At 33.9% G+C, this 27,687-nt stretch overlaps 1 long non-coding RNA gene across 1 annotated transcript in view; it reads right to left on the reverse strand.

The window, feature by feature from the left end:
- Positions 1-305: 305 nt before the first annotated feature.
- Positions 306-27,687, reverse strand: part of LOC129803291 (uncharacterized) — a 36,304-nt gene continuing 8,922 nt past the window's right edge. The window contains exons 2-3 of the long non-coding RNA XR_008751848.1: positions 3,549-3,791; positions 306-773 (exon numbers count right to left, since the gene is read on the reverse strand). This is a non-coding gene — a long non-coding RNA (uncharacterized LOC129803291). The remainder of the gene's footprint in view (positions 774-3,548; positions 3,792-27,687) is intronic.

The following is a 27,687-nucleotide window of genomic DNA, read 5'->3' on the forward strand; positions in this document are numbered from 1 at the left end:
AGTTTCAGCAATACAGTCGTAAACAATTTGCATCAAAATTTCAAAATAAATACAAATTCTAAGACAAAGTAATGCCCAACGCACAATAACTTTTGTTTAGTAAACATGTTTTTGACATTTCAATGAGAGTGAGTGAGATCTATATCTAGTTATCTCGCTCACTCTAATAGGAAATTTTGAAAACATGTTTACAAATAAAAGTTATTGTGCGCTGGGCATAAAGGTCATAAAATAGTAAAACAAACAAACCTTCCTAAAAAAAAATAACAAAAAGAAGACAAAAGAACAATGTAAAGATTTTTTAAATCATTTTTACTCCTTTATTAAGATCAGTTTACATTAAAAACGTTCTTGTTAATTTTTCTAAAACTTCCTTTTTTGTCTAAGAAGGGTTCCGTTTATATGAGTTCAGCTAATTAAAAAATTCATAAATTTAAAAATAAATTCAAAATCGATAACCAATATGAACTTGTAGAAATTTAAAATTTGAAATTTAGTAAAAAGCCCAGCGAGCGAATTTAGCTAAAAAAAAAGGCAGCGTTTTCAGCATATTTTTGCTGAAAACTCTGCCTTTTTCAGCTAACATAATTGTACCCGCTGGGGAACATTTAATCGGTTAGCCTAAACCTTCAGTATATGACAGTTTGATATAAATCTTTACCGCCAAATTTTAGAAGCTAATATTCTCGAAGATAAGCATGAGTCTATTTAGGTCCTTATGTTGCAGATTTCGTTTCTTTAATTACAGTGATGATGATGATGATGAGGACATTCTAAAAAAAAACAATAAAGTTTTAAAAAATGTTAATATTTCTTGGCAGTAAAAAAATAAAGATATCATTTATATATATAGAAAACCATTATTTCTTGAATTTAAAGCAGGGACAATATACAAGCGTTTACGCACATATTTTTTTTATATTCGAGAAGAGATATTTGTTCATGCAATTTTTCGGGGTTAAAAATTATAACACGTGTTCCCTTACTATTTTGAAACACTTTAATTCCATGTGGAGAAAACATCTTAATTGTAAAACAAAAAAAGCTTTTAAAAGCTTAAAGCTGTCCTATTCTGAGTTATGACCTAAACAGAGTTACAGCTCAAATTGAGACCGACTTAGTAGGAAACTGTGGGGAATGTAGTCTAATCAGTATTTCGATTACAATTACAATAAACCGTCTCTCAGCTTAAGTCGCAGGTCTTCAGCACATTGCAGTTTAGAAACGCATTATATGCATATTATAAGCTTACTTCAAAATTATCAGTAATTAAAGGTCTGCATTTCAAAATAAATTTTAATATGAAAACAAATTAAAGTACTATTACAATTTTACTTGAGCTTAGTTAGAGTGAAATGAGTTCATTTTAGCTTAAATGCACAAGCAAATTTGATACTTTAAATTTATAGATCATGGAATAATAGTATAAATGAGTTTTGCAAAATCTATTTGAAAATATAAATAAAAATGTCCTTTAAATACATTTTAGATTAGGAAATTTGATGAAATCAAAATTCATATCCTTTTATCTCAAAACATATCATTCTTTCGTACTCAAATCAAAATTGAATTTGTTGATTTTAGCTGAGATTCTTTACAATCTCAGTTTCTTTTTTAAATTTTTTGTTTAAATTTATAAGATAATTGCCCTGTGATTTTTTTGTGATGCTCATGAGGGAGAGCCCCAGTGGATCACTGATAGAGTAGTACCTTTATGACGGTACGGTCCCGAGTTCGAATCTGGGCAGGAGCAGATTTTTTTGCAATTCTATAAGGTTTTGAATCCGACCAGTAAAACATACATTCGCAAGGATTAAACTATCTAAAAACAAGGCAAGTTGGTACGAGTTTTGACGTGAAAGAATCCAGTCGAAAAAATATTTACATATTCACTTCCACTGCTACAAATCCGAGGTAGACTTTCCGCAATATAAAGTAGGTTCAATGTCTTGAAGATTAAGATAGAACGGACGAATATTGGGGCTGTAATGCCCTAGCCACACTTACGACTTACGTCTCTCGGTTTAAGGAGAGAAACAGCTTAGTTAGTGGGAAACTGATGGAAATTAATTCAAAGAAATATTTTAATTATGATTACATAAAATCGTGTCTCGGCTTAAGTCGCAAATCGGTCTTCAGACTAGAGGTTTAACCCAGTTCCCGAAGGTCTCAAAATCTTACATAGCGAGCGATTTTATTGCTTTTTGAGAATATGTATACAGTAGACTCTCGCAAATTCGGCTCTTTTAAGATCGGGCTACTTTTTAATTCAGGCAGCGGTTACATTTGAAAAAAGTTTGTTGTCATTTTTCAAGTTTGATTATGATTATCAAATGAATCAAATATGCTCAAATTTGGCATGGTTTGTCTTAGTTTTGATGTGATTTTGCATTATTGAGGGATTTTCATGCAATTTACGATATATATCAGTGTGTAAACTCAATATCTATATGCACATGTCGCCCGAATTTTTGTCTAATTCGGCTGACATTTCGATCCTATATGCCCGAATTTGAGAGAGTCTACTGTAATAATTTAATAATAGTAATGCTGGCACAACAATCCATGAAGGAACAAGGCCTTCCTGCAAGGGGATTTCTAGACATGCATTATTATTTTTTCTTGTACGGGATGAGGTTGTCAGCCCCACGCCCGTGGAATCAAGTGCAGTGAAGCTCACTGGAAGCAATTCGAACACCTTGAACGCCAGAAAAATTCCTAGTGACCTAAAGGAGATTCGAACCCGGGACACTTGCATCATAGAGCGAGTGCTCTACCACTTGATCAATTGAGTGCCCTTGCCAATAATTTAACCCAGAATAAAATTTTTCAAAAAACTGTGATTGATAAGAAATTAGAGTAGTTAAGCCTTATGGCTAAGCTTTAGGTCTGAAGCCCGTATAAGTGTGACTGGATCATAACGGTTCCTAATAAGTCGCCTGGGCATGGCGGTTTCGAAGAAAAAGTGGTATGCCCATCCACAGACAAAGATAATTCTCATGCTCACAAAATCATCTTGCAAGAATGGAACAAAAGTACGTAAACCGTTTGAGAAAGAAACGGATGTAAATTTTGATTTAATGAAATCTTCTTAATAAATAATAAATAAATAGAAGTCCTTGAAATTTAACTGGAAATATGTTTTTATCTAAAATTCATATAAAGGTAAAGTACCCTCGCTCGACCGGATTCCTCGATTCGATCAGTGGGTCAATTTTTAAATGCTTGATGGTCAATTTCGTAAATTTCTATGAATTTGTCACTGGTTCGCATTATTCATGGAATAATTGACCTATTAATGTTAGATCATACGTAAATTATTACAGCAAATATGTATAAATAAATCTACCGGTCGAGACGAGGAACTGGTCGAGCGAGAGCACTTTACCTTACATGACGTGTATCGAATTCATTGGAGTGGTTTAATTTGTGCACTGTTTGGGTACACATCTGAAACAAGGGGTGAAGGAAAATTCGAGGACTGAATCACTCGTCGTGACAGATCTAATTACATACATTGCCTAACTTATTTTTTAAAATAATATTACCGGTAGTAGTAGTTGTTGTAGTGGTAGTAGTTGTTGTTGTTGTTGTCGTTGTAGTTGTCGTTGTAGTTGGCGTTGTAGTAGTTGTAGGTTCCGTTGTTGTAGTCGTTGGTCCAGCAGTTGTAGTTGCTTCTGGAGTTGTAGTATCTGGTTCAGGAGTTGTTTTCTTTTTGTGAATTCTCTTACATCGCCAGTCAATGCAAGCTAAGCCAACCCGACAAGGAGTTTTATAATCACATTTACCGCCTATAAAAAATTTTAAAAAAAAATATAGATAAATTACTTTTTACACAATAAATTAATTTCTCGCTTAGGGCTATGATTTTTGTGAGCAAATATGTGCAAAACTGGGGCAGTAGTAAACATGGGGGATTTGTAAGCTAGGCTTTAGAAGGCGAGATATACATATATAGATTTAAAGATATTACAGGGATCTTTGCCCACTGAAGAATTAGTCGAAATAAGTCTAAGTAGTGTAGCGACAAAAATCAGTGTTTACAACTACCCCAAGTTTACTACGACCACAGTCTCCCCTATACAATTGCAAGTATAACAGTGTACAATATTACAATCAAGAGTTTTAAAGAGGTTTCAGTTTGTGAAGTCAAAAATCTAAAGATCTGCCTCAATTTGTTCCCGCGGTTCGTTTGAGGGTGATCTTATGAGGGAGACCATCACCGATCTCTTATGTGGCCCATTGAGTCCTGGGAATTAAGAATCCTGTTTATTGAGTGGCCTATCTGACTTCCAAGAAATACAACAACTGTTAAATAGAAGTTCAAAAGAAAAATTCTGGTGATATTCTTAGACCTAGATGTTCATCATCTTAACCTTCCCTCAAGTCATGAGTTAATAGAGCTTGATGGGGTTTAGAAGGTTTCACCCTCCCTCCAGAATCACGATAATATATAGGAAATATACATGGTATTTACCAACTGTTTGCTTTGGAAGACAATGTCCATATCTGCAGTAGCGATTGTAGTGGTTGCATCCTATTAAGAAAGGTACGCAGTCAAAGTGCTTTAACGTAGCAGTAGTATCAGCTACAATATAATTGAATTAAGTAAGATTTGGGAGAACATCAAAAGATTAATAGATTCAACACTTAGTTCACTCACAAATCTCTTCTGATGTTGTAAAAGACAACAGCAGTCCAACACATAGGACTGAGACGATTGACATCATTTCCATTGAAAAAATCTAACGTACTGCTTAATTTCAAAGTTCCTGACTCCTTTTATACATGAAATGTAATAGATATCACCAATTTTTGTACAGTATTGCAAAAAAAAACTAGAACGTTAATGAATAATGTGAATTATATAAGATATAACACGTAAATTATGCAGAAGTACGGCGGATTGATACTCCAGTAATATAATTAATCTTAATGTCTTAACTTATCAAAGCTGGTTCCGCCAAATGAATTGCTAAAAGAACCTCTAAATAAAATTTGATTTATTTACTTTTCTCCACCTTCTTATCGACAAATGAGCAATTACGGCAATTACTATGTTAAACTCTCCCACGTGCAAAGATAACAACACGTGTAGTGTATGCTAAAGGGATCTTTTAAAAGTAAAACATATACCATAAAACCAAATATTTCTAAAATAAACCATGCAAAGTTCTTTTGAAAGTTTATTTTAACTGAAAAAGTAAGTTTGTTCATAATTTATGAGTATGTTGCGCGATTTTTATTACGGAGTTTAGTTGCTTCTGCTTGGAATATTTCCAACCTTCTTTTTTATAAAGTTAAAACACATTTTAATACATTAATTTTAAAATGATTTCGGGACATTTTCTATGAAAAAGTCAGGAAATTTTTGATCTTGCTGTTATATCCCATTTGATGACATCAAAAAGAGATTTCAATAAAATTAAAAGAGGTAAGGAAAGGTTCACATTTTTATTAACTAGGGGAAACTGGGGCACCACCAAACACGGGGTACCACCAAACACTGCGGTTTTTTAATTGAATATTCGACTTCAGAGGATAAGACCTATAGGAATTTATAGGCACTATAGGGATGCTTGTCCACTGAAGGAATGGTCGAGATAGTTCAAGTAGTTTAGAAATAAAAATTAGTGTTTGGTGGTACCCCGTGTTTGGTGGTGCCCCAGCTTCCCTTACTCTCTTCACCCTCATTGATACACAAAATCTTTTTAGGGAAAAAGTTGGGAAGTAATAAACTCAAAGTTGATGCAGTAACTACTCTACTATACAGGCCAAATAGTATAGTATAGAGATTATTTCCAAAATATTCTCGGAATACTTAAAAAACTTATAAAAGATAACTGAGCTTTTTTCATCCTCGAACTAAAATTCTGTCGTATTCACAAACGGAGCTTTCGAGATATTTACTTGACGTCGAAATTTTTAAGATAGGGGAAAGTCCCCCTGCTTCGTACCATCTCAAGCGTTCGTAATGACTAAAATGACGTAATGACTATATTGACGAATCGCACGTAATGATGGAAACCGTCTCCGACACTGAGAGAAATCCGAAAAAGTTAAAATAACATTCCGGAAATGTTAGTTTTACCCTGCAGTATTGATCCGAAAACGGTGTAAATATTACCCTTTTTAGGTGTATTATGGGTTAAAGTTACCATTCTTTCATGTTGATTTTACCCTTAAAACGTGTAAAATTAACATTAAAAATTTTTTATATATTTTAACACCCAAAAAGTGTTAATATTATGACGAAAAAAAGTTAATCGCAGCCTCTTTTTTTTCTCAGTGGATCCGATCTGGTAGCAAAGAACCAGGATGGGGTCTTCGTGGTGAATGTCACAGTCCGCCACGAGGATGGAAGCGGTGTAGCCCAAGGATTTAGGGACAAGGTTCAGAAATATGATTCCCTTCTTCTCGTAGTACAGAGGCTGTACAACACAAGCTCTGCATGGGTGGTGCCGAAAGTAAGAAATTTGCTTCAACTTTGAAGGCAACTCACCGGGGACTATGTGTTACCCATTGTCGTAGGCAGAAGGGGCTCAATACGTCTAGACACGGTGGAGGTCTTAAAACGCCTCAAAATAAATACTAAGAAGTTCACAACCACGGTTTCGATGACCTCTCTCCGCTCATCCATCGTTATCTATAACAAGTTCATGGACTATGCAGGAAGGTTGAGGTTGGATGCTGGGGTTATAACGCCCCATGAGTGTTGAATGTCAGCCCAACCCTGACTTTTTATGAACTGTTTTATTTAATTTATTGGTATGTCGTCCCAGTTTTAATCAAAAACCATTTGTGATACAAAAATCTGTGATTCCACGCTCAGAATTCCCAGCCGCTCCCTATGAAAATGAATATTTGGCAACCGGGCCTAAAGAAACCGGGAAATCCGGCTACCTTTAATAGCCATAGCCGAAAAAAAATATAAAAAACAAAAATAAAAAAAAATTGAGCGTTAAGACTGATGCCCGTGTAGAGCCCAAAATAGACACAGGGATTGGCTTAGGGATTAGTCCGAAAAATGAAGATTGGTGTCGATATACTCACAGATCAGCCCATAATTTGGAGGATCAGGCTGATCTTCTAAATTTGTGAGGTCTACTGAAGTTTAGCGCCAGTGCCAAAAATATAAAATTTCACTTTGGGCATTTTTGGGTGATTTTCGAAATGTCAATTGGGTGAAAAAACATGGAGAGTAATGGCACGCAATGTTACAAAATCTTAAAATGCATTAAGATTGAAGTAATGGGAAGGTCAGAGTGGTCCTTTCTGTACGAAAAATCCATTGATATTGAACTTAAGAAGTCTTTCAGCAATCAAAGTGTGCACATTTAACAGAAATTTACACTGAAAACGCTAATCCTTGATCCTAAATCCTCAGTGTACGATAGTTTAGGCTGATCCTTTACCATCAAATTTTTCGAGCTGAGTATTCTCTAGGATCAGCCTGTGTCTATTTTCGGCATAAGGCCACCAGCGTTCCTGCCTTCTACATACGTCTTCCTGCATTTAATAGTCTACCTGTAGGGGAATTCTGTAATTTTTGTGGCATTGTCACACGTGAATTCGAAACCTGACAATGCCAATTGAGCTTTTTTGTCATATCATATGAGTTTGAAAATACAATTCACAGATTTGTTAATGAAATGCCTTTACTTCGTGATGTTATGCAAATACAGTCTGTCTTAATTGATTTGTTTAACAACATTCATATTGCCACAAATCTCAAATATCTGACTTCTGACAATGTCACGTGAGCTGAAAAGGCAATGTCACGGCTACAGAATCGCATTTTCAAAAAAGCTCTACTGAGATTCAAATATACGCTCTGGCAATACCATATGACAAATTGGGTTCGAATCTTGGGAGAGCTTTTTCGAAAATGCGATTCTGTAGCCGTGACATTGCCATTTCAGCTCACGTGGCATTGTCAAAAGTCACATATTTGAGATTTCTAGAAATTCAAATGACGATGAATTTTGTTTATCAAATCAACCAAAAATGATCAAGTAAAGGGATTTCATTAGAAATTCAATGAATTGAATTTTCGGACTCATATGATATGACAAAAAAGCTCGAATGGCATTGTCAGGTTTCGAACTCACGCGTGACATTGCCACGAAAATTACAGAATTCCCCTACTGATCTCTTTTCACTGCTGATAGAAAACTTGATCTGGAGGAGAAATCTGTAAGGCTCTGGCAATGCCATATAACAAATTGCGTTTGAATCTCAGGAGATCTTTTTCGAAAATGCGATTCTGTAGCCGTGACATTGCCATTTCAGCTCCCGTGGCATTGTCAGAAGTCATATATTTGAGATTTCTGGCAATTCTAATGACAATGAATTTTGTTAAACAAATTAAACAAGATGTACTGTATTTTCATAAAATCATCAAGTAAAGGGATTTCTTTAAAAATTCAATGAATTGCATTTTCGAACTCATATGATATGACAAAAAAGAGCTCGAATGGCATTGTCAGGTTTCGAACTCATGTGTGACAATGCCATGAAAATTACAGAATTCCCCTACTGGCATCTGTAATCAGTATTCACTTATCGATACTCAAACTTTGGTGAGAACCGCAGGTCCATATCCCTTGGTATTTCTTCTCCAAGAGATTACACACATTGAAATGGTCAAAAATGGTTACTAAAATAGACTGCAAGCAAAGATCATACCGACTTGATAAAGTCAAATTTCAACTCTGCCCCCAAAAGTCGAAGTTCTAAAAAAGAAAATCTCTAATAAAAACATTCTTAGATAACAATTACCACTCTAAATTATTATGTTTATTCAGCTGTACAAGAAGAAACCACAAACAGATTCTTCAAGTGTATGGGGAAGTGGGAAATTTAAAGTTTCTTGTTGGTAAAAGTCCTATTTCACCCTTGAAATGGTCAAAGAAGTTTCGACATTGGAGCAATTGTATGTACTTTTGGGGCTTGGACGAAAACAATTGAGAAAATGTGAAGCTTTGCAGGCTGCCCTCCATCAAGTTGTGCTTATGGCATACAACAAGTAACTTTTGTGCATGGTAGTGGGTAATAAACTCTATGTCAAAACATGCATCCAAATTTACTACAACTCACCCTTGGCAATCTATAGAGTGAATTATTCAATGAGGATGAATTGGGCAGTGTGCTTTTGCAGACGACCGCGCCCCACAAGTGCCTTTGGTTCAAAAATATTTGCGCAGAGTAATTTTCCCCGGAAATAATCCATCCAGAAACATAATTTTGCAGACGGTGCAACAAAGTATATACAAAATTACAAATAATAGTCATCTTTGAGAATAACATACTATCCACTTTGTAACACACACACACAATTAACAGTATTACAATAAATTAAAGTTTTGATGACATTACTCACTACCAAATTTAGATTTGGCGGTTTCTCTTGCAAATCAAATAATATGCGAGTTTATTATTGTGGTTTTTTGTTATTTATAGATTAACAATGTTATTCAAATAGATTAATTACCAAATAGATGGTTATTCTGAATTATATCATAATTTATTATTGACACAATTAAAGAAACTTAAATTCGTTTAATTGGAAATATTGAAACTGATCTATATATGGAAATAAAATTACGACGCTATTTTGAAAATAGTTTTTAAGTTAATTCAAATAATTAAAATTATATTGTTAGAGTTTCATAGAGAACCAAAATTTTTAATCTCTCGATTATTCTATATTACGGCTTCTACACACTAGAGAAAAATATGTCCATATTTGAGAGTTTTCTTATGGCCCCTACGTACTGGAAAAAATTATGTCCATATTGAAGTTCTTACGTTAACTTAACCCTTTAAGGACGAGAAGCTTTCCGCTGAGCGAAATTCAATGAAATCAACTTTCCCTCGACATTTTAGCCTAAATAAGAGGTTTATGGTTAAAAAAAAATTTCCCATCCCTAGGAGTCCGTGGAAAACTATGGGTCATATATGACCCAATCGTCCTTAAAGGTAAAAAAGCACAAAATTTTGCAGACGACTAGTTTACTCGTTTGCTCTATTATTTTTGAAAGATAAATATCTTGAATATATTCGTAATAATAAAAAAAATATTTAGAGTTCGAGTAAAAATTAAAACGATCAAAAATTAATTTTAAAAAATCTAATTCAATTTTTGATCTTAAAGAATCTTGAAGACTGGTACACAAAATTAATAATTTTTATGAAAAAATGTATTATTGTTTACTTCATTTTTAATTTTTATGATATTCATCGAAACAAATTTCGCATACTGGTAAGATAACACAGAGGTAAATGTCGCATGCCTCACAAATACAATTGGTCTTATAACCTTTTTTTCTGATAGCACCATATGCACCTCAGTTTTCTTCGAAACATGTTTGATGGTAATGGGTAGGTGCAATGTTGTTTGTCTCTGGGAATTTCAGACGTACGGTTATACATTGCTGTGGATCCGGGAGTTCTTCCGGAGTTGATGCGTTCTCGATGAAGACTTCAAAGTCCATTTCATATACGTCTTGTTCCAAATATATTGTATTATATCACTTTCGTTCAGGACAAGATTGTTGGCATCATCGCTATCTTCCGGGCATAATATGTGGATCATTTCGGGTTCATTGATCATGATTTTTTTTTCAATTTTTGAAGTCATGTACAAGAGTAAAAAGTTATGAATTTACAACATATACGTAGAAGTATTTTATAAATTATCAAAATATTACCTTCTTCAGTCAGTATTGCACTGGGAATCTCAGCTAATTGATATATCACACAATATCATACGAATAATTAACTATTTTGCGCACACATAAACAAAAACATGAAACAGTCTAACCTCAAATCTTCGAAAATCCACTAGAGACAAATTCGGTGTTTTTTACCTTTAGAGACGATTGGGTCATATATGACCCATGAAAATTATGAAGCTTTCCTGAAAATACCAATAAACTATAATTTTAACTTTGTTGAGAGATATTATGTATAGTTATTATAGTTTCTAGTCCCAAGAGGTTTTGCTTAAAAAAAATAGAAATATTAAAAATATTAAAATTCAAGTACCAACGTGAAAATTTGAAAATTCGTTATTTTTGAGCTCAAATATTTTGTATATAGCAAATAGTTGGAGATTGCGAAAAACATCCTAGAGTCCTACATCTTTCTACTTCGTGATTATGCACAAACATTAGAAAGAAATAACTTCAGGCAGTCAGGAAAAATTATTTTCTCTATGGGTCACGGGTGACCCAATTGTCCTTAAAGGGTTAATGTAGTTATAATTAAAATAATGATTAGATTACATTCGCATTAGTTTCTCACTAATGGCCTCTACACACTATGAGAAATTTCTTTCAAAAATCTTTTTTTAAAGAAAATTTCCCCTATCCTTGTAGGCAGAAACGTCAGAATTTTTAAAAAAGGCAATTTTTGACGAAAATTGCTTTTAGTGTGTAAACACCATAAGTCATCACTCGGCTTAATCCGTAATGGCCTCTACAGTTTAAATTAATTTATGTCCATATTGAAGAGTTTTACCTACACAAACGTAGGGCATTTGCATCAATACGGACACAAATTTCTCTTATCCAATTTTTGTCATATTCACCATTTACTCTCTTCTAGTGACTTTAGAAACCACACAAACGGACCTGTCTAAATTGAAAGGCAGCTGTAATGGCTCCGGCACACCTTTTATATCAGGAAAATTTCATGTAGTCGAAATTCGAATTCCTTTCTTTCTCACATGCTTTGCATATGACTATCTCATTCTTTCTCCTACCAAATTCGATTGAGATAAATTGAATTTGAAGTGATGTTTAAGAGAAGAAGAAGAGTGCGAGAGAATGAGATAGACATATGCAAAACAAGTGAGAAAGAAAGGAATGCGAATTTCGATTTTATAAAATTTTCCTGAACTAAAAGGTGTGCCGGAGCCATAAGGATCTGTACTATATTTTGCAAATATAAAGCTAAATAAAAATATAATTTTCCTTAATTTAAATTGGTATTATTGTCAAACACTTCCTTTTGAAGCTTAAATTTTCAATAGTAGCGGTGCTGAAGTTATAGGTGGTGAGCGCAGTGGTGGAAAGTAAATAGAAGATAATTGCTGATAGATTAATGGGCCTAAGGGAATCAAAGTCTTCTCAAAGGAATCAGGGAGTGCGTGTGGTCTCTATAGGTTCTCGGTAGAATTGTGATGTACAGCATCCAGGATAAATAATAGGCATAAACATGGATACGATGACAAATTGATGTTGAGTCTTGTTCAATTGATCATAAATCACTGTGTGATGTATGTGTGCGGTTTTTCCACCAACACATTTTATACTCCACAATAGAATGGGAATTATCCACCCCATCACCCTCATCCCATCGATTATTTGCACACACATGCTGAGGTAAAATCCTCCCGTCCATTGATTTAGCATCGTTGCCGAGGATTCCGGGGGTGAATTTCGCTTACTTTTGAAATTTGATTTAGGCACATGATTTATGACACACATCCCTTTGTGGCTGCAAACCATCACGTTGGAGCACGTGAAGTTTCCTCATGGGTATCACCTAATCTTCCCATCCTGCCAATTCTTCCATTTGTTACACAATCTGGTCCAATGTGGAGAAATTTAATTTAAATCCTCCATCTCAGAAGAAATTTTCCTGTTTTTCCCTTATTCATCCCTGCGAAAATTCTCACAATCAGCAATTTAAATGGAAAGTTTATAAATTTAACATGAATTACAATATCAATTTTTTCTTATTATTGCTCAAACTGAAGGAGATTGTAACATCTACATAATACATCGACTTTTTTTTATATCTTCATATCTCTCGATACTCACAGCTTGAAGTATCATATTATTGTATAATTATTAAGATTTAAAAATAATATTTCGATGCTTATCAAGGGGGAGATATTATAAGAAAAACATGTATACAGCACAGCCGAGACTTCCTTCTGAATTTTCCATAGAACTTTCACAATTTACAAGAAAAGGGGTGGCACAGTGTCTCATCTGTACGTCCCTCATTCGAATTTTTCATTTTTGGATATATTAGGGAGAATGTTGGTCTATAGGGGAAAGTGGTCTGCCTTTGAACGAAAAATGATGTTCAAAATTTGAGATTTTTTTCAGAGTAAACTACAACATGAGTTTTACTTTTCACTACACCAAAATATTCTCTTGTTCATTAAGCTTCTATGCTTACCCCATTCAGGACTCGCAAGTCCTCAGTTTTTCCTGGTGAGGAACTTAAAAATGTTATGTCGATATATTCAAAGGCAGCCTGCATGGTCTGCCTTTGAATGTGTTTGGGCAGCCTTTGAATCTTAATTTTTCACTGAGAATATTAGGGCTGTAACATTAAACGGCCCATAATTGATTAGCATGAACCCTAATGCACTCAATAAACCACCACTGTAGTCAAAAGTCATTATACAACAACATTTTTTACATTTTTCTGAAGCACTGTTTTTCACTTGAAAATTTGTAATAAAACGCCATTGAAGTCGACAATTAGTTTGAAACATCCCGGCCGGACCAAGATAGCATTTTATAAGCATTTGTATGACATTCGTCAGACCAAAGTAGGAGTTCTATTCTGCTCCCGGACAGGAAGCTGTCAGATGTTTCAATGCTTGGAAAGAGAGGATTCAAAGGCACACAACATTAAGATTCAAAGGCTGCCGCAGAGCAATATTTGCAAACTTTTATCACCCACAAAAATTGTCTCATCTGAATCAAAATGTATTTGGAGAAATACCATCCAAGAATAACCTTCTATGACTCACAATAGAAGATTTGTTCGAAAAATTATTTTAATTATGAAAAAACACATGAATTGTGGAACATCAAAATTACAGTTTAGAGCTCAGATTCGTTTTTTTGCCCTAGCACCTAGAAAATAAGAGCTAGGGTCTGCATTTTTTGATGACTTGTGAGGATTATGAATAGCTCTCTAATAGTTAATAGAAAAGAATGTATGCTTTAAAGAAAAATGAAAAAATTACAATATTCAAAGGCTGCCGCATTCAAAGGCAGACCACTTTCCCCTATACCGTTGAGTTATTCCTAATGAAATGACGGTTTCTCAAGGTCCAACGTTTGAAAGGCTCTAAACAGTGCATTCCTCAATATAATGGTACCATATTTGGAGTCTTTAGTAAGGTTTTCAAATTTCTAATAAGTCCGAACCGCAATCGCTTCTTAACAGTTTATGAATACACAATTCATTATTCATTACTTTCCATGTTCATTTTCTTTGCTGAATTCAAAGCTAATTGCTCTCAATTGCCGGAGTCTCTTTGTCGAAGTACTTTTAGCGCTACAAGGTGTGAAAATCCCTATATAATTCCTTCGACCAAAACATTGAAAGCTCTCAATGTCTTTGGTGGGAAAAAAAGCTAACAATATTGCTGAGTAATTTGTGTTTTACATGCATTTTCAACTATAAAAATGCATTGTGTTCTACTGGTTTGTCCAGCAATTTATATGAATTGTAGATGAAAGTTTGCCGGGGAAGCCCATAAAAATTTTTCTATGCAGTAAAAAAAAGTCTAACGACTATCAACTATGTATTCCATTCAATTTTCCTCAAATGGCGAGAGAATCATTGCTTCCAACTTTCGACTTTAGTTTGTGTACGCGAGAAAAAAACACCATACCGAGAGCTTTTCTGCATAGACCTCACTACGGTAAATGATAGTTGGTCGATTCTGCCAGAAGCCTGAAAATTTACGGAGTGATTTATTGGATGTTTTGGTGAACCTCAATAGAAAATTCGGGAAAATGTGAAAATTTTACAACAAAACTCTGGATAATTAAAAGACCTCTGAACATCCAACGCTATTTGTTATGCCAAAAATTTTCCATTTAGCAATAAATTAGAAAGTTATGCTTCATTCACCTCAAGAGCCCAATCGTAGGGAGGATTAATGAATTTTCTCCGTTTCCATATCCTTTCAACACTACAATGAGGTTGACATCGACAAAACACACGGTGCACTACCTTAAAATTTAATAACCAATAAATTCTAACGTCTGAGATAAGAACAAGTTGTGGAATATATCGAATGAGAAACTTTGGTGAATCTCATGAATATTCCTTGCTCTCTCAGTGTTTGACATTAATTCAATTCAGAATACATATTTTATAGAATTTACTTATTTCAAAAGTTTTAGCCTTTCGCCGTGTGAATGAAGGTTTTTGCATGTATACATTGCATTAAAACCACTTGTCACTTATAATGTATGAAAAGTTTAATTATACCAATTGCTGAAATCTGTCTACTTGAAATACAAACTGTGCAAAAATTTCATTAACAAATCACAAAAATTTTCAAACAAGAACAAAAGCTTTATCAAATTCCATTTAATGTAATTGGAAAATTTAACTTTTGTTTGTCAAAAAGTTCGACTTGCATTGGCAAAAATACCATCCAATTGTTCGGATGGAACATTACCACGCCTTTAGCGTATATTGTACTTCTGAATAGTCAATCACATCCAATGAAACGACTGTCACAATTACAATACTAGATATGTTCTTTAGATATTAAGGGACTACATTACAGTACAGTTCGGATTCATTACAGATTCATTTCGATACAGCCGGATTGAAAATATCAAGTATTTTCCAAAAAGTTCAAATTTAAAATTTAAGTTATTTAAATGAAAAATAAAACCTTAAGAATGCTTTAATTTTGATCTTCGGAAAATCGATATCAAGATGTTTCTCATGTATGAACGAAATATTCAACTTTAGGGCAGAATCACATCGAAAATAAAATGTTCGCCGTAGCCTCACCGTATTTCGTCATTTTACGTATTTTCATTGCAATTCTTACGCAAATTTTCCATTACCGTATTACCTTATCTCATACTCGGTGGCACTAGGTGAAAATAATATAAGAAAATTGAAGAAATAAAAAGAAAATGAGATAAACGGTGAGTAAAAAAACTGTACAAGAAATTAATCGTACAATTTTTTTGCTCACCGTTTATCGTATTTTCGTTTTATTTCTTCAATTTTCGTATATTATTTTCACCTAGTGCCACCAAGTATGAGATAAGGTAATACGATAATCGAGAATTTGCGTAAGAATTGCAATGAAAATGCGTAAATTAACAAAATACGGTGAGCATTTTACTGTCAATGTGATTCTGCCCTTACTGCCTTGAATGAAAACCAAAACACATCTGAAATAAACTCTTGGTCGTTTGCTAAATAGGGGGAAGTGGGGCACATTTGAATTGGGTCAACTTTAAAATTGGTCTTTTTTCTCTTACTTTTAAAACGAAATGAGCCTTATCATAATGTAATTTAACTTCTCAATTGGTTTATGGAGTTATATTATATTACGATAAGGTTCAGTTTCATTAAATATTAAGTCCAAAAAACCCGATTTCAAAGCTGTCCCATTTCAAAGATGCTTCGCTTCCTCCTTGTCGGATAAAAGTTAGAGTGTAAGAAGAAAATACGAAAGTGTTTTGATAATGTTGAATTGTAGGAGTCACCCTTATCTTTCCACCTCACCCTTTATCCTATTACCCGTGCTGTTGACATGACTGGTAACAAGTTTAAAAAAAAAGATTATAAATTTTGCTCTCGCTTTGAGTTGGAGTAGTAAAATAGAAAATGAAGGAGTACTTAAAAACTTTTTCTCTGTTGATTTCGCATAAGTTTTAATACTCATCATGAACCCAATTAATTTTTTATAAAAATATTGACCTATTTGTTCAATTTCATGTTGACCATTTCCACAGGATACATAAAAGTACTTCAGCGAAAACACAACAAGCAATTACTGTAATATAAAAATTTTCTGCGCTCTCTTCAACCATCATTATAGTGCTTTTATTATATGTAAATGTGCATTTAATTGAGGAGAAAACAACTGCAATTTGAAATTATTTTCAAAGACTAGACTAGTGTTTTTCAATCGTATGAAAAAAATTTGGTTATGCCTCAGGCACACCTTTTGGATCGGTAAAATTTAATGACATCAAAATTCGCGTTCCTGTCTTTCTCAAAAAGTTCGCATAAGTCTATCCCACTCTTTCGTACTCAAAATTGGATTGAACTAAATTTAATTTGGTGTGATGTTCAAAAGAAGAAGAGGAAAGTGAAAGGGTAGAATAGACATAGAGAGAAGTGGGACAGCTTTGAAAGTGGGGCACCTTTGAAATTGGGATTTTTCTCCTAGGTTTAAGTAGAACTGAGCTATATCATAATGTAATTTAGCTTCTCAATCAGTATGAGCAGCTAAATTATATCACGATAAGGTTAAATATTATTTAAAAATAGGTGAAAAATCCCAATTTCAAAGGTACCTCACTTTCAAAGGTGCCCCACTTCCCCCTAAGTAAAACTTTTAAGAAAGAAAAAGATGTAAATTTTGATTTTATAAAATTTTCCTGACAGTTCATGTGAAAGCATTATGCTTTATTAATCCATTCAAATAATTTTCTAGAAATACCAGAGATAACATTTTATTTTGGAATTATCTCCTTATGCTTCCGCCATACCTTTTAGTTCAGTATCATGAAATCAAAATTCGCGTGTCTTTCTTTTCCAAAGATTTGCATAAGTCTATCCCATTTTTTCGGTCTCAAATTTGGACTGAACTAAATTTAATTTGGTGGGACATTCAAAAAAAGAAGTAGCGTGCTAAAGAGTGGAATTGACATAGGAAAAGCTTTTAAGAAAAAAGTATGTGAATCTTGACTTTATAAAATTATCCTGATCTAAAACAGATGTGCCGGAACCATTACAGACTAAATTTGCGATAAAAAAAATTTTAAGGGATGAAATAGCCTATCAAATGTTCTTCTTAATGGTTTCTGAATTTTAATTCTTTACATTAATTTTTTTCAATCATAATTTATTTGTGTAGTGTAACAATCTAAAAGTGAAGAATTTGTCACCCAGATTTGAAATTAGGATTGAGAATAAATGAAAATATTATCAAAATTGGCGTGATGTGGAACTGTATAGGCCCCATTCGCGAACCGAAGAAAGAAAAATAAAAGGGACAGATAATCCTAACCGGCTTATGTAGGTGAGATTCTTAACGTGAGCTAACTCGGAGTGCATGCAAATTCGATTTAGAGCTGAAATTGTGAGTCGCCATTCAGTTATCTTGAATCAAATTCGTGAAATTATACAAATTTTGTATTTAAATAAAAATATCAAGGATTTGGATGAACTGACACAAAAGTGATATATGGGTGAAATGTAGACCAGAATGTTCTCTATAATTTTCCTGTAGAACATGATCTCATCGATTACTCAGAAGCCAAGGTAAGCGAGGTTTTTTGTTTCTTAACTTGTTTTTTCATCCAGAGTGCCCCAAGTAGTCATTTGTTGAACTTCAACTATATCAAAGAATTGTTGTATTTTGTGGGACTTTCCATTTAAAACCATATTTTAAGTGTCTTTGTGGAGTAGAGGCAGTCAAATTGGCATCTGAGTGATTTCAAAGCGTTATTATAGGAAAAATCAATTTTTTCACACTTAAACGGCAAAATCGGAGTGATAGCGTAATCTGAGCGGAAAATGATGTATGGACGAAATGTAGAGACAAATGCCCTCTACAATTACGCCGAAGTAATCATCAAAATCGGTTCAGCGACAGTTGAGATAATTGAGGTTATGTGATATTGAAATTGGTTTTTCGACTGTGGCGCCCCTGGTGTTGGTCCTACGAAGTTCAAATATTCTAGAAAGTTGTAGCATTTGGTAAGATCTTTCGTTTAAGCCCTCATTCATCAAAATCGGTCACATAGAACCGGAGATATGATTTTTTGAATTTCGTGAACTTTGACCCCTCATATCTCCGGTTCTATTGAAACCACAGCGTACTTACGCACCATTTTGGAAACGTCCTAGACTGGGCTACAACATACTAAAATTTCATTAACTTGCACAATGCCGTTTTTGAGAAAAATGATTTTGAATTTCGATGAATTTTGACGCTATCGCAGCGCCACCTATGGGGACTTTTTGAACTTCCATCTGAAAGTGCTCATCGATACGAAACCAAAAAGGTAAAATTTAGGCCGCTATGTTAATTAGAACCGGAGATAGACGCCGGTCAATATTCGAACTTTGACCCCTTATAGCTCGGGTCAGGGGTTATGGATCGACTTAAGGTTTTTTTTGTTTGATAGGTATAATCAACGGCTACAACATACTAAAATTTCAGCATGATTGCATAAGGAATTTTTGAGTTATTTAATTTTTAAGATTTAAAAATTTTCTTTTTAATAATAGCGCCCCTAGCGGTAGTTTTACGAACTTGCGATGTTAGAAAGGGAAGTGGCATTTCACGAGAGCTTTCCAAAAAGCCCCCATTTTTTAAATTCTGACAATTAAAACAGGAGTTATGGCCATTTTAAGAATTTTTTTTGGACCCTTATAGCTCGGGTCAGGGGGGTCGGGAGACCTTAAGTTTAGTATTGATGGAAAGCTCTAAGGCCCAGCTATAACATTCTAAAATTTGAGCCCGATCGATGCCATAGGGGCGGAGCCATTAAGAAAACAAAAAAAGGGGGGTCTTCAAAATGGCGGAAGGAGGGGTGGGGGGTGGGGAGTCAATGCACCAAGTTGCAATTTTCACCCGATATATAACCTTTGCCGAAAACCGCAAGTCGATATCTCTTTTAGTTTAGGAGCTATTAAGCTCCAAAGAGCGGCCGGACGGACGGACGGACGGACGGACGGACGGACGGACGGACGGACGGACGGACGGACGGACGGACGGGAACGGTTTTTAGCCATCCATATATTCGTGATCAGGAAGTGTCAAAACACATTCTGACAAAGTTTGGGGCCAATCGGAGGACATGAGATTTTGTTAGGATTATAGTAGGTGAGATTGTTAAGAATCTCACCTAATATGTTTATGATTCATCGGGTTTTTGTCATTGAAGAATTTAAGTAACTTAAAATGCTTTCCGGAGAGTGATTCGAATTTCTCAGAAATAAATCATACAAGCTCACCAATCTTGCGTATGAAATGTAATGTTTCAATCGCGAATGGGTTAAAATAATTGAATCAAAGTCTGTGGTTTTGTTCCTCAAATACATCAACTTATGTAAATAAGTGCAATGTAATCTGAAACGTCTTTCAACAAAGTAAAAACTTGATTAACTTTTTTTCGTCAGAACTTTAACACTTTTTAGGTGTAGAAATATATCAACATTTTTTAGTGTTAATTTTACACCTTTTTAAGGGTAAAATTAACATGAGAAAGGGTAACTTTAACCCCTAATACACCTAAAAAGGGTAATATTTACACCGATTTTAGATCAATATTGCAGGGTAAAATTAACATTTGCGGAATGTTATTTTAACTTTTTCGGATTTCTCTCAATGTAGGAAAATAATAAACATTTTTGTGAGTGTTTTTGGGTACTTTTTGTAATGTTAATAGGAAAAAGTATTCTCCATTCGAACGTTCTTGCCTTCAGATAATGCGATTTTTTTTTAATTTTTCATAAGAGACTTACACATAATTATAAATAATTGATTGTTGGCTAACTAATATTTAATAGAAATGTGTAAGTCTCTTAGGGAAAATAAAGGACATTATTCTAATTCATGAACTTTCGAAGTTCTTTTCTTTAGAATCCTAAAGAATAGTACTTTCCTTTAGAATTAAAACAAACACGAAATAACTGAAAGGTTCGAGTAATGGGGAGGTCAGCACTTTCTTTTCCGTGTGGAGGGTGCAAAGCAACATACTTTCGAAATTAATTAGGAATTAAAATGTAATAATATATTTTTAAATTTGTTTATTCTACTTTTAATGTGTGCATGATAGTTTGGGCTGATCCTTTACCGTTAATATCTTCGGGTTGTGTATTCTCGAGGGTTATCCTGAGTCTATGTTCAGCATAACATTACATAAGAGAAATCGGGACAGAATTAGCCAGCAAATGATTTTTTCCCTGTTCATATTTTATGAAAAATATTTTTGAATCCGAACAATAAATAACTCAATAAATAGGGAGACAGAAAATTACTTTGAATAAATAGCAATTTGCTCAATATACTTAATATACTTTCTAAATAAAACTACAATATCCCACTGTCTAGTATTATCTGTGTCTAATTCTGCCCCGGTCTCCGGTATCCCAAGTGCAATTTTTGTTCTTTGTATTGAAAAAAATTTTCCAAAACGGAAGTTAACTTATTGAAGTATATTTGACAATAATGCCCAACGCACAATAACTTTTGTTGAGTAAACATGTTTTTGACATTTCAATGAGAGTGAGTGAGATCTAGATCTAGTCATCTCGCTCATTCTGATAGGAGATTTTGAAAACATGTTTACAAACAAAAGTTATTGTGCGTTGGGCATAAAGCAATTCAAAATAGTTTTATAACCTTCTCAATGTAAATTCAAAAAATAAACAAATGTAGTGAAAATAAAGCAAGAGATAACTGATAGATCTTCTAAACCTAAACCTAGGGGAGACTGAGGCAGTAGTAAACAGGATAACACGAAACACTGATATTTATGTCTAAACTACTTGGACTTATATTGACAATTTCTTCAGTGGACAAAGATATCTATTGTAGCAATCAATTTATATAAGTCTCGCTTTCTAAAGCCTAATATCTAGTTAAAAAAAATGCAGTGTTTACTGCTACCCCATGTTTACTTCTGCCCCTTCTGCCCTAGTTTCCCCTAATTTGTCAAGGTGGATTAAAAATTTTTAACACTTCTTTTGCCAAAAAAAAACATTTTATTACTTTCGGCATGAAGTATAATGGTTCCTGTTTTAATTCGTTTTAATTCCACTAATTTCACCAAAATACTACACAATTTTCTGCAAAAATACTCTTAAAAGAATCTCAATAATAAGAACATTTGCAGTGTATCTCCGTGATGGGATTAGTATAGTAGAATAGTAAGTGAATGCTCAGGATAAAACAAAATGTATGTGTAATGAGAATTTTCCATGCAAACAATCAAAAATTCCTTCCACTTTCAACAATCCACAACAAGATTGGGGAAAGTATTACAAATATGTCCAAAATTCCAGTATTATGAAAAAGTTATTTCACATGAATAACTCAAATTTCATTAAAACATTGCTGCATGAAAACGAATTGTATCCTTTGTTTTTTTTCTAAACCCTATATGACATCTCTTTAACAATTTTTCTCACATTTTGCACAGTTCTAAAAAAAATGTCTTTTAGTTTTTTAGGCATTGATATTCTACATTCTACATAGTTGGATCACCAATGAAAGAGCAGTATACGAGTATATATAGATAATTTGACCCCACAAAATTTACACCTCCCACCACCAAATTTAGGTAATAAAAAATTAAATTTTGTCAAATTAAAATATTAAAAACATCTCAATGTTTACAAATAAAATGAACTTAATTAATTTATTTATTTATTTTCACTTAGCCAAAATTTACGCAATAATTGCACTGCCTTTGAACTCATAATTGAGTATTTATCGAATTTTATTTTGTGCTCATTATAATATATAATAATTTATTAGTATTTATTTGGAGTACTACCTTATTTCACGATATTTCTCAAAATTCATATTGTCCTGTGATTATTTTTTCTTATAATCGTATGTGAGTATCAGGAGTAGGGGATGTAAATAAAGAGGTAGGGCTACTTTGAGGTGTGGGGCTACTCTGATATAGGGGGAAGTGAGGCACTTTTGAAAGTGGGGCACCTTTGAAAATCGGATTTTTCACCTATTTTTAAACAAAATTGAGACTTATCGTGATACAACTTAGATACACAAACTGACTGAGAAGCTAAATTACATTATGATATGGCTCAGGTTCACTTAAACATAGGAGAAAAATCCCAATTTCAAAGATGTACCACTTTCAAAGATGCCCCACTTCCTGCTACCATTCTTTTTCGCGTATTTCTAAAGGAAACTAGGATCTAACACCTTTATGTACATATATCAGTGTAGCCCCACAATTCAAAATAGCCCTACCTTTCCCTACTTTTCAAATGAATCCAAACATTTCATAATCAGTTAAAAAGTGTTACAATTTTGAAAATTGTTGTGGAATGAGTTTTTCATTTAAAAATAAACCAAAATTTATACAAAAACGTTTTTTCCAATGTGTAAAGTTTAAGTCGAACTATAAAAATAATAAAGTGCTATATCGAATGCTTCAATACTGTCATTAAAATGTTAGATCAACAATATATTTTTTCCCTATTTTTTATTCGTTTTTCTTTATATATTTCTTTACTTTAATTAATCCTTAAAAAAGTTCAAATCTACCAAGCTAGCAAAAAATTGTACAAATTCAGTGAATTATCTTAAAATATATTTAAAAAAAACAATTCCTGAATTGCTTTATCATAAATTAAAATGAAAGGTTAATTTTGCCTTATCAATAAATAAATTGTTAGCAAAAGAGAAAAGCAAAAATTGAGATAACAGAAATTAACGAGACAACTTAATATGAAAGCAGAGTTTAGAGGGGTATATTGGGATACAACGTTTTAATTTAAGGCACTTTCCTTCGCCTTACCAAAGCGAATTTAAAATCAGGCGCTGGCGAACAAGGGAGAGACATTTACAACGCATGATGTACATGAAAATATTTTCACAACACTGCAATTTTGTATATAAACATAAGGCAAGGTGGGAAAGATTCAAGCAGCTGAAGATTTTTTTTCAAGACTTTATTTGATAAATACTTTCAATATCTAAATTTCAGCTGAGTTAAGTTCAGATAAGTTTAGCTTGTTTCTATTGAGTACTGGATACAGGGGCCCATCAAACCTAATAAAAAGTGAAGCTATTTTTCACTTTTCCTTGTAAAAATTTTGAAGCTATTGCACCGCAACTTAAACAAATTTGCTCGTAGTTCTTTTGTAATTTTGGCGAACATTCTAAAATATGTATTTTTAGATAGCCTTTAATGCACGATTTCGAAATATATCAGACTGATAAGTCAATTTTCTTTAGGAAGAAACTTGCCAATAGTCTTCAGTGACTCTATGGAAAAACGTACATATGAAAAAATGAAATGTCGAGAAGCCCCTGACTGGATATTTGAAAATATACGGCACATTTCCTGGATATTAGTTTACGAATATATTTGTTATAGAAAAAAATATTTAAAAAAGTCCTCTAAAACAATCTAAATAATCTCTTCCTCTAAAATAATTTAACTTAATTTATTAGTCGTATCAAGGTTTAAGACGATCGTTAGAATTTAAATCATATTTTAAATACTTTACGTGAATGCATATTTTTTTGCAGCGTGTTCCAAAAAAGGAAACTAATAACACATGAAAATATTAATGAATCTGACGTAGTAATTCCTGAAGAAGCGCAATTTTCGGTTGTTTAGAAACAGTCAACATCGTCAATGAAGTCTTGTTGAAAGGAGTGCAAAAAGCCGGATTAAAAAATTCAATATTTCCGAGAGTAGATAAAATAAAGAATTAAAGGGACAGATAATCCTAACCGGCTTATGTAGGTGAGATTCTTAACGTGAGCTAGCTCGGAGTGCATGCAAATTCGATTTGGAGCTGAAGTTGGGAGACGCCATTCAGTTATCTTGAATCAAATTCGTGAAATTATACAAATTTTGTATTTAAACCAAAATATCAAGGATTTGGATGAACTGGCACAAAAGTAATATATGGGTGAAATGTAGACCAGAATGTTCTCTATAATTTTCCTATAGAACATGATCTCATCGATTACTCAGAAGCCAAGATAAGCGAGGTTTTTTGTTTCTTAACTCGTTTTTTCATCCAGAGTGCCCCAAGTAGTCATTTGTTGAGCTTCAACTAAATCAAAGAATTGTTGTATTTTGCGGGACTTTCCATTTAAACCCCTATTTTAAGTGTCTTGGTGGAGTAGAGGCAGTCAAATTGGCATCTGAGTGATTTCAAAGCGTTATTATCGGAAAAATCAATTTTTTCACACTTAAACGGCAAAATCGGAGTGATAGCGTAGTCTGATCGGAAAATGATGTATGGACGAAATGTAGAGACAAATGTGCTCTACAATTATGTCGAAGTAATCATCAAAATCGGTTCAGCGACAGTCGAGATAATTGAGGTTATGTGATATTGAAATTGGTTTTTCGACTGTGGCGCCCCTGGTGTTGGTCCCACAAAGTTCAAATATTCTAGAAAGTTGTAGCATTTGGTGAGATCTTTCGTTTAAGCCCTCATTCATCAAAATCGGTCACATAGAACCGGAGATATGAGTTTTTGAATTTTGTGAACTTTGACCCCTCATATCTCCGGTTCTATTGAAACCACAGCGCGCATACGCACCATTTTGGAAACGTCCTAGACTGGACTACAACATACTAAAATTTCATTAACTTGCACAATGCCGTTTTTGAGAAAAGTGACTTTGAATTTCGATGAATTTTGACGCTATCACAGCGCCATCTGTGGTGACTTTTTGAACTTCCATCTGAAAGTGCTCATCGAGACGAAACCAAAAAGGTAAAATTTAGGACGCTATGTTAATTAGAACCGGAGATAGAGGCCGGTCAATGTTCGAACTTTGACCCCTTATAGCTCGGGTCAGGGGTTTTAGATCGACTTAAGGTTTTTTTTGTTTGATTATTATTATTAATCGTATCGAGATATATTCATTACAAAGGTAATCATTTTTTTTTTTTTTTTTTTACAATGTCCATATCCCGTGTTAGAAGAACCTGCTAGTCCGTTTGTAGACTCGCCCAGGAGCGCCTTCCCCGTATTGTGGATGCTTCTTCTATGCTCCCGGAATTGTTGGGCGTAGGCGGTGCATTATATTACGTTATTAACATATGAAAATTGTCTAAATTAGACATTCAGATCTTTGCACCGGGCGGGACTCGAACTCACAACAGTAAGTCGAGCCAGGGAATCGATCCGCCCAAGAGCCAACGGTCTTGCCTATTGCGCCACTGATTCCCCTTTTTGTTTGATAGGTATAATCAACGGCTACAACATACTAAATTTTCAGCCCGATGCACAATGGAATTTTTGAGTTATTTAACTTTTAAGATTTAAAAATTTTCTTTTTAAAAAAAGCGCCCCTAGCGGTGGTTTTATGAACTTACGATGTTAGAAGGGGAAGTGGCATTTCACGAGAGCTTTCCAAAAAGCCCTCACTTTTTAAATTCTGACAATTAGAACCGGAGTTATGGCCATTTTAAGAAATTTTTTTTGGACCCTTATAGCTCGGGTCAGGGGGGTCGGGGGACCTTAAGTTTGGTATTGATGGAAAGCTCTAAGGCCCAGCTATAACATACTAAAATTTGAGCCCGATCGATGCCATAGGGACGGAGCTATTGAGAAAACAAAAAAAGGGGGGTCTTCAAAATGGTGGAAGGAGGGGTGGGGGGTGGGGGGTCTATGCACCAAGTTGTAATTTTCACCCGATATATAACCTTTGCCGAAAACCGCAAGTCGATATCTTTTTTAGTTTAGGAGCTATTAAGCTCCAAAGAGCGGCCGGACGGCCGGCCGGCCGGGAACGTAACTTAGCCACATATATATTCGGAATCAGGAAGTGGTGAAACACATTTTGGCCAAATTTGAGGTCGATCGGACGACATGAAATTTTGTTAGGATTATAGTAGGTGAGATTGTTAAGAATCTCACCTAATACTACAGAATATTAAAAAAAAATCAATTATTTACAAAAATTTACAATTTTTTAAATCGTAATTAATCGGACATCGAATTTTTTCCAATGACTTACCAATTTTATTCCATTGCAGGAGCATATATAATTCTAATTATGCGGTTTTTAATACTTTTCACGGCCGAATTGTTTCAGGTTTTGCAGCTAGGTTTTGGAGCTAAAATAAGTAAGTATGGTTCATGATGAAGAAATTCTTACTACACTTAAGTTTACTAAGCTATATCTAAATAAAAAACTTTTTCGAAACTTAAGCATCTATTCGGAACCACTTGATATTGATGAACCAGTGGCCATTGATAGTCATACCATCTTTTTACCATTTTAAGCTTAAACATTTAAGATTTTCCATTTTGTATAATGCACCGACACACCAACTTCAATCTTCTTGTAAATTAGAAAATAAATGTCAAAACTTAACCTATATTCATGCAAAAATTTATACTTTTCGTGTTAACTAGAGTAAAGTGATACAAGTTGGACAATTCGCCGGTAGAAGTTGGACATGGCTTTTTTCTTGATAAATACTGTTCAAAATTTGTTTTTAAGCACAAGGAACCAAATTATAAAACTAAAGCATTAAAAATAAAGTACTAAATTTATCAAGAAAAAAAGCCCTGTCCAAATTGTACCATTATCCAACTTGTACCACTTTACCCTATACTAAATAAAATAATATAAGAAAAATATTTTGCGTGAAAAGTTAAATTTTTATGTAGTGTACACGTCCAATTGAATTGAATCTCACCTTGCAAAGGTATTTTTTGATTTAAGAAGGTTTAAGAAAATAAATTTGAACACAATTTCTTGAATGAATTTATTGTCTCAAAAGCTTTTTGGAAAGGTAACGTTTTGATATTCTGTGCCATTGGACAAAAATAAACATTCGAACAATCTACCGTGTCACAGAATGCTTCCCAGCAAGTGCTGAAAAGGTCTTTTCAAAATCCCTGCTGGATGGTAATAGAGCTGATGAATCAGTGCAGAGCAGACCCTTTTCAAGTTTATGCAGATTGATTTTC

The sequence above is a fragment of the Phlebotomus papatasi genome, chromosome 2 (assembly GCF_024763615.1).
Source record: "Phlebotomus papatasi isolate M1 chromosome 2, Ppap_2.1, whole genome shotgun sequence".
Lineage (NCBI taxonomy): Eukaryota > Metazoa > Arthropoda > Insecta > Diptera > Psychodidae > Phlebotomus > Phlebotomus papatasi.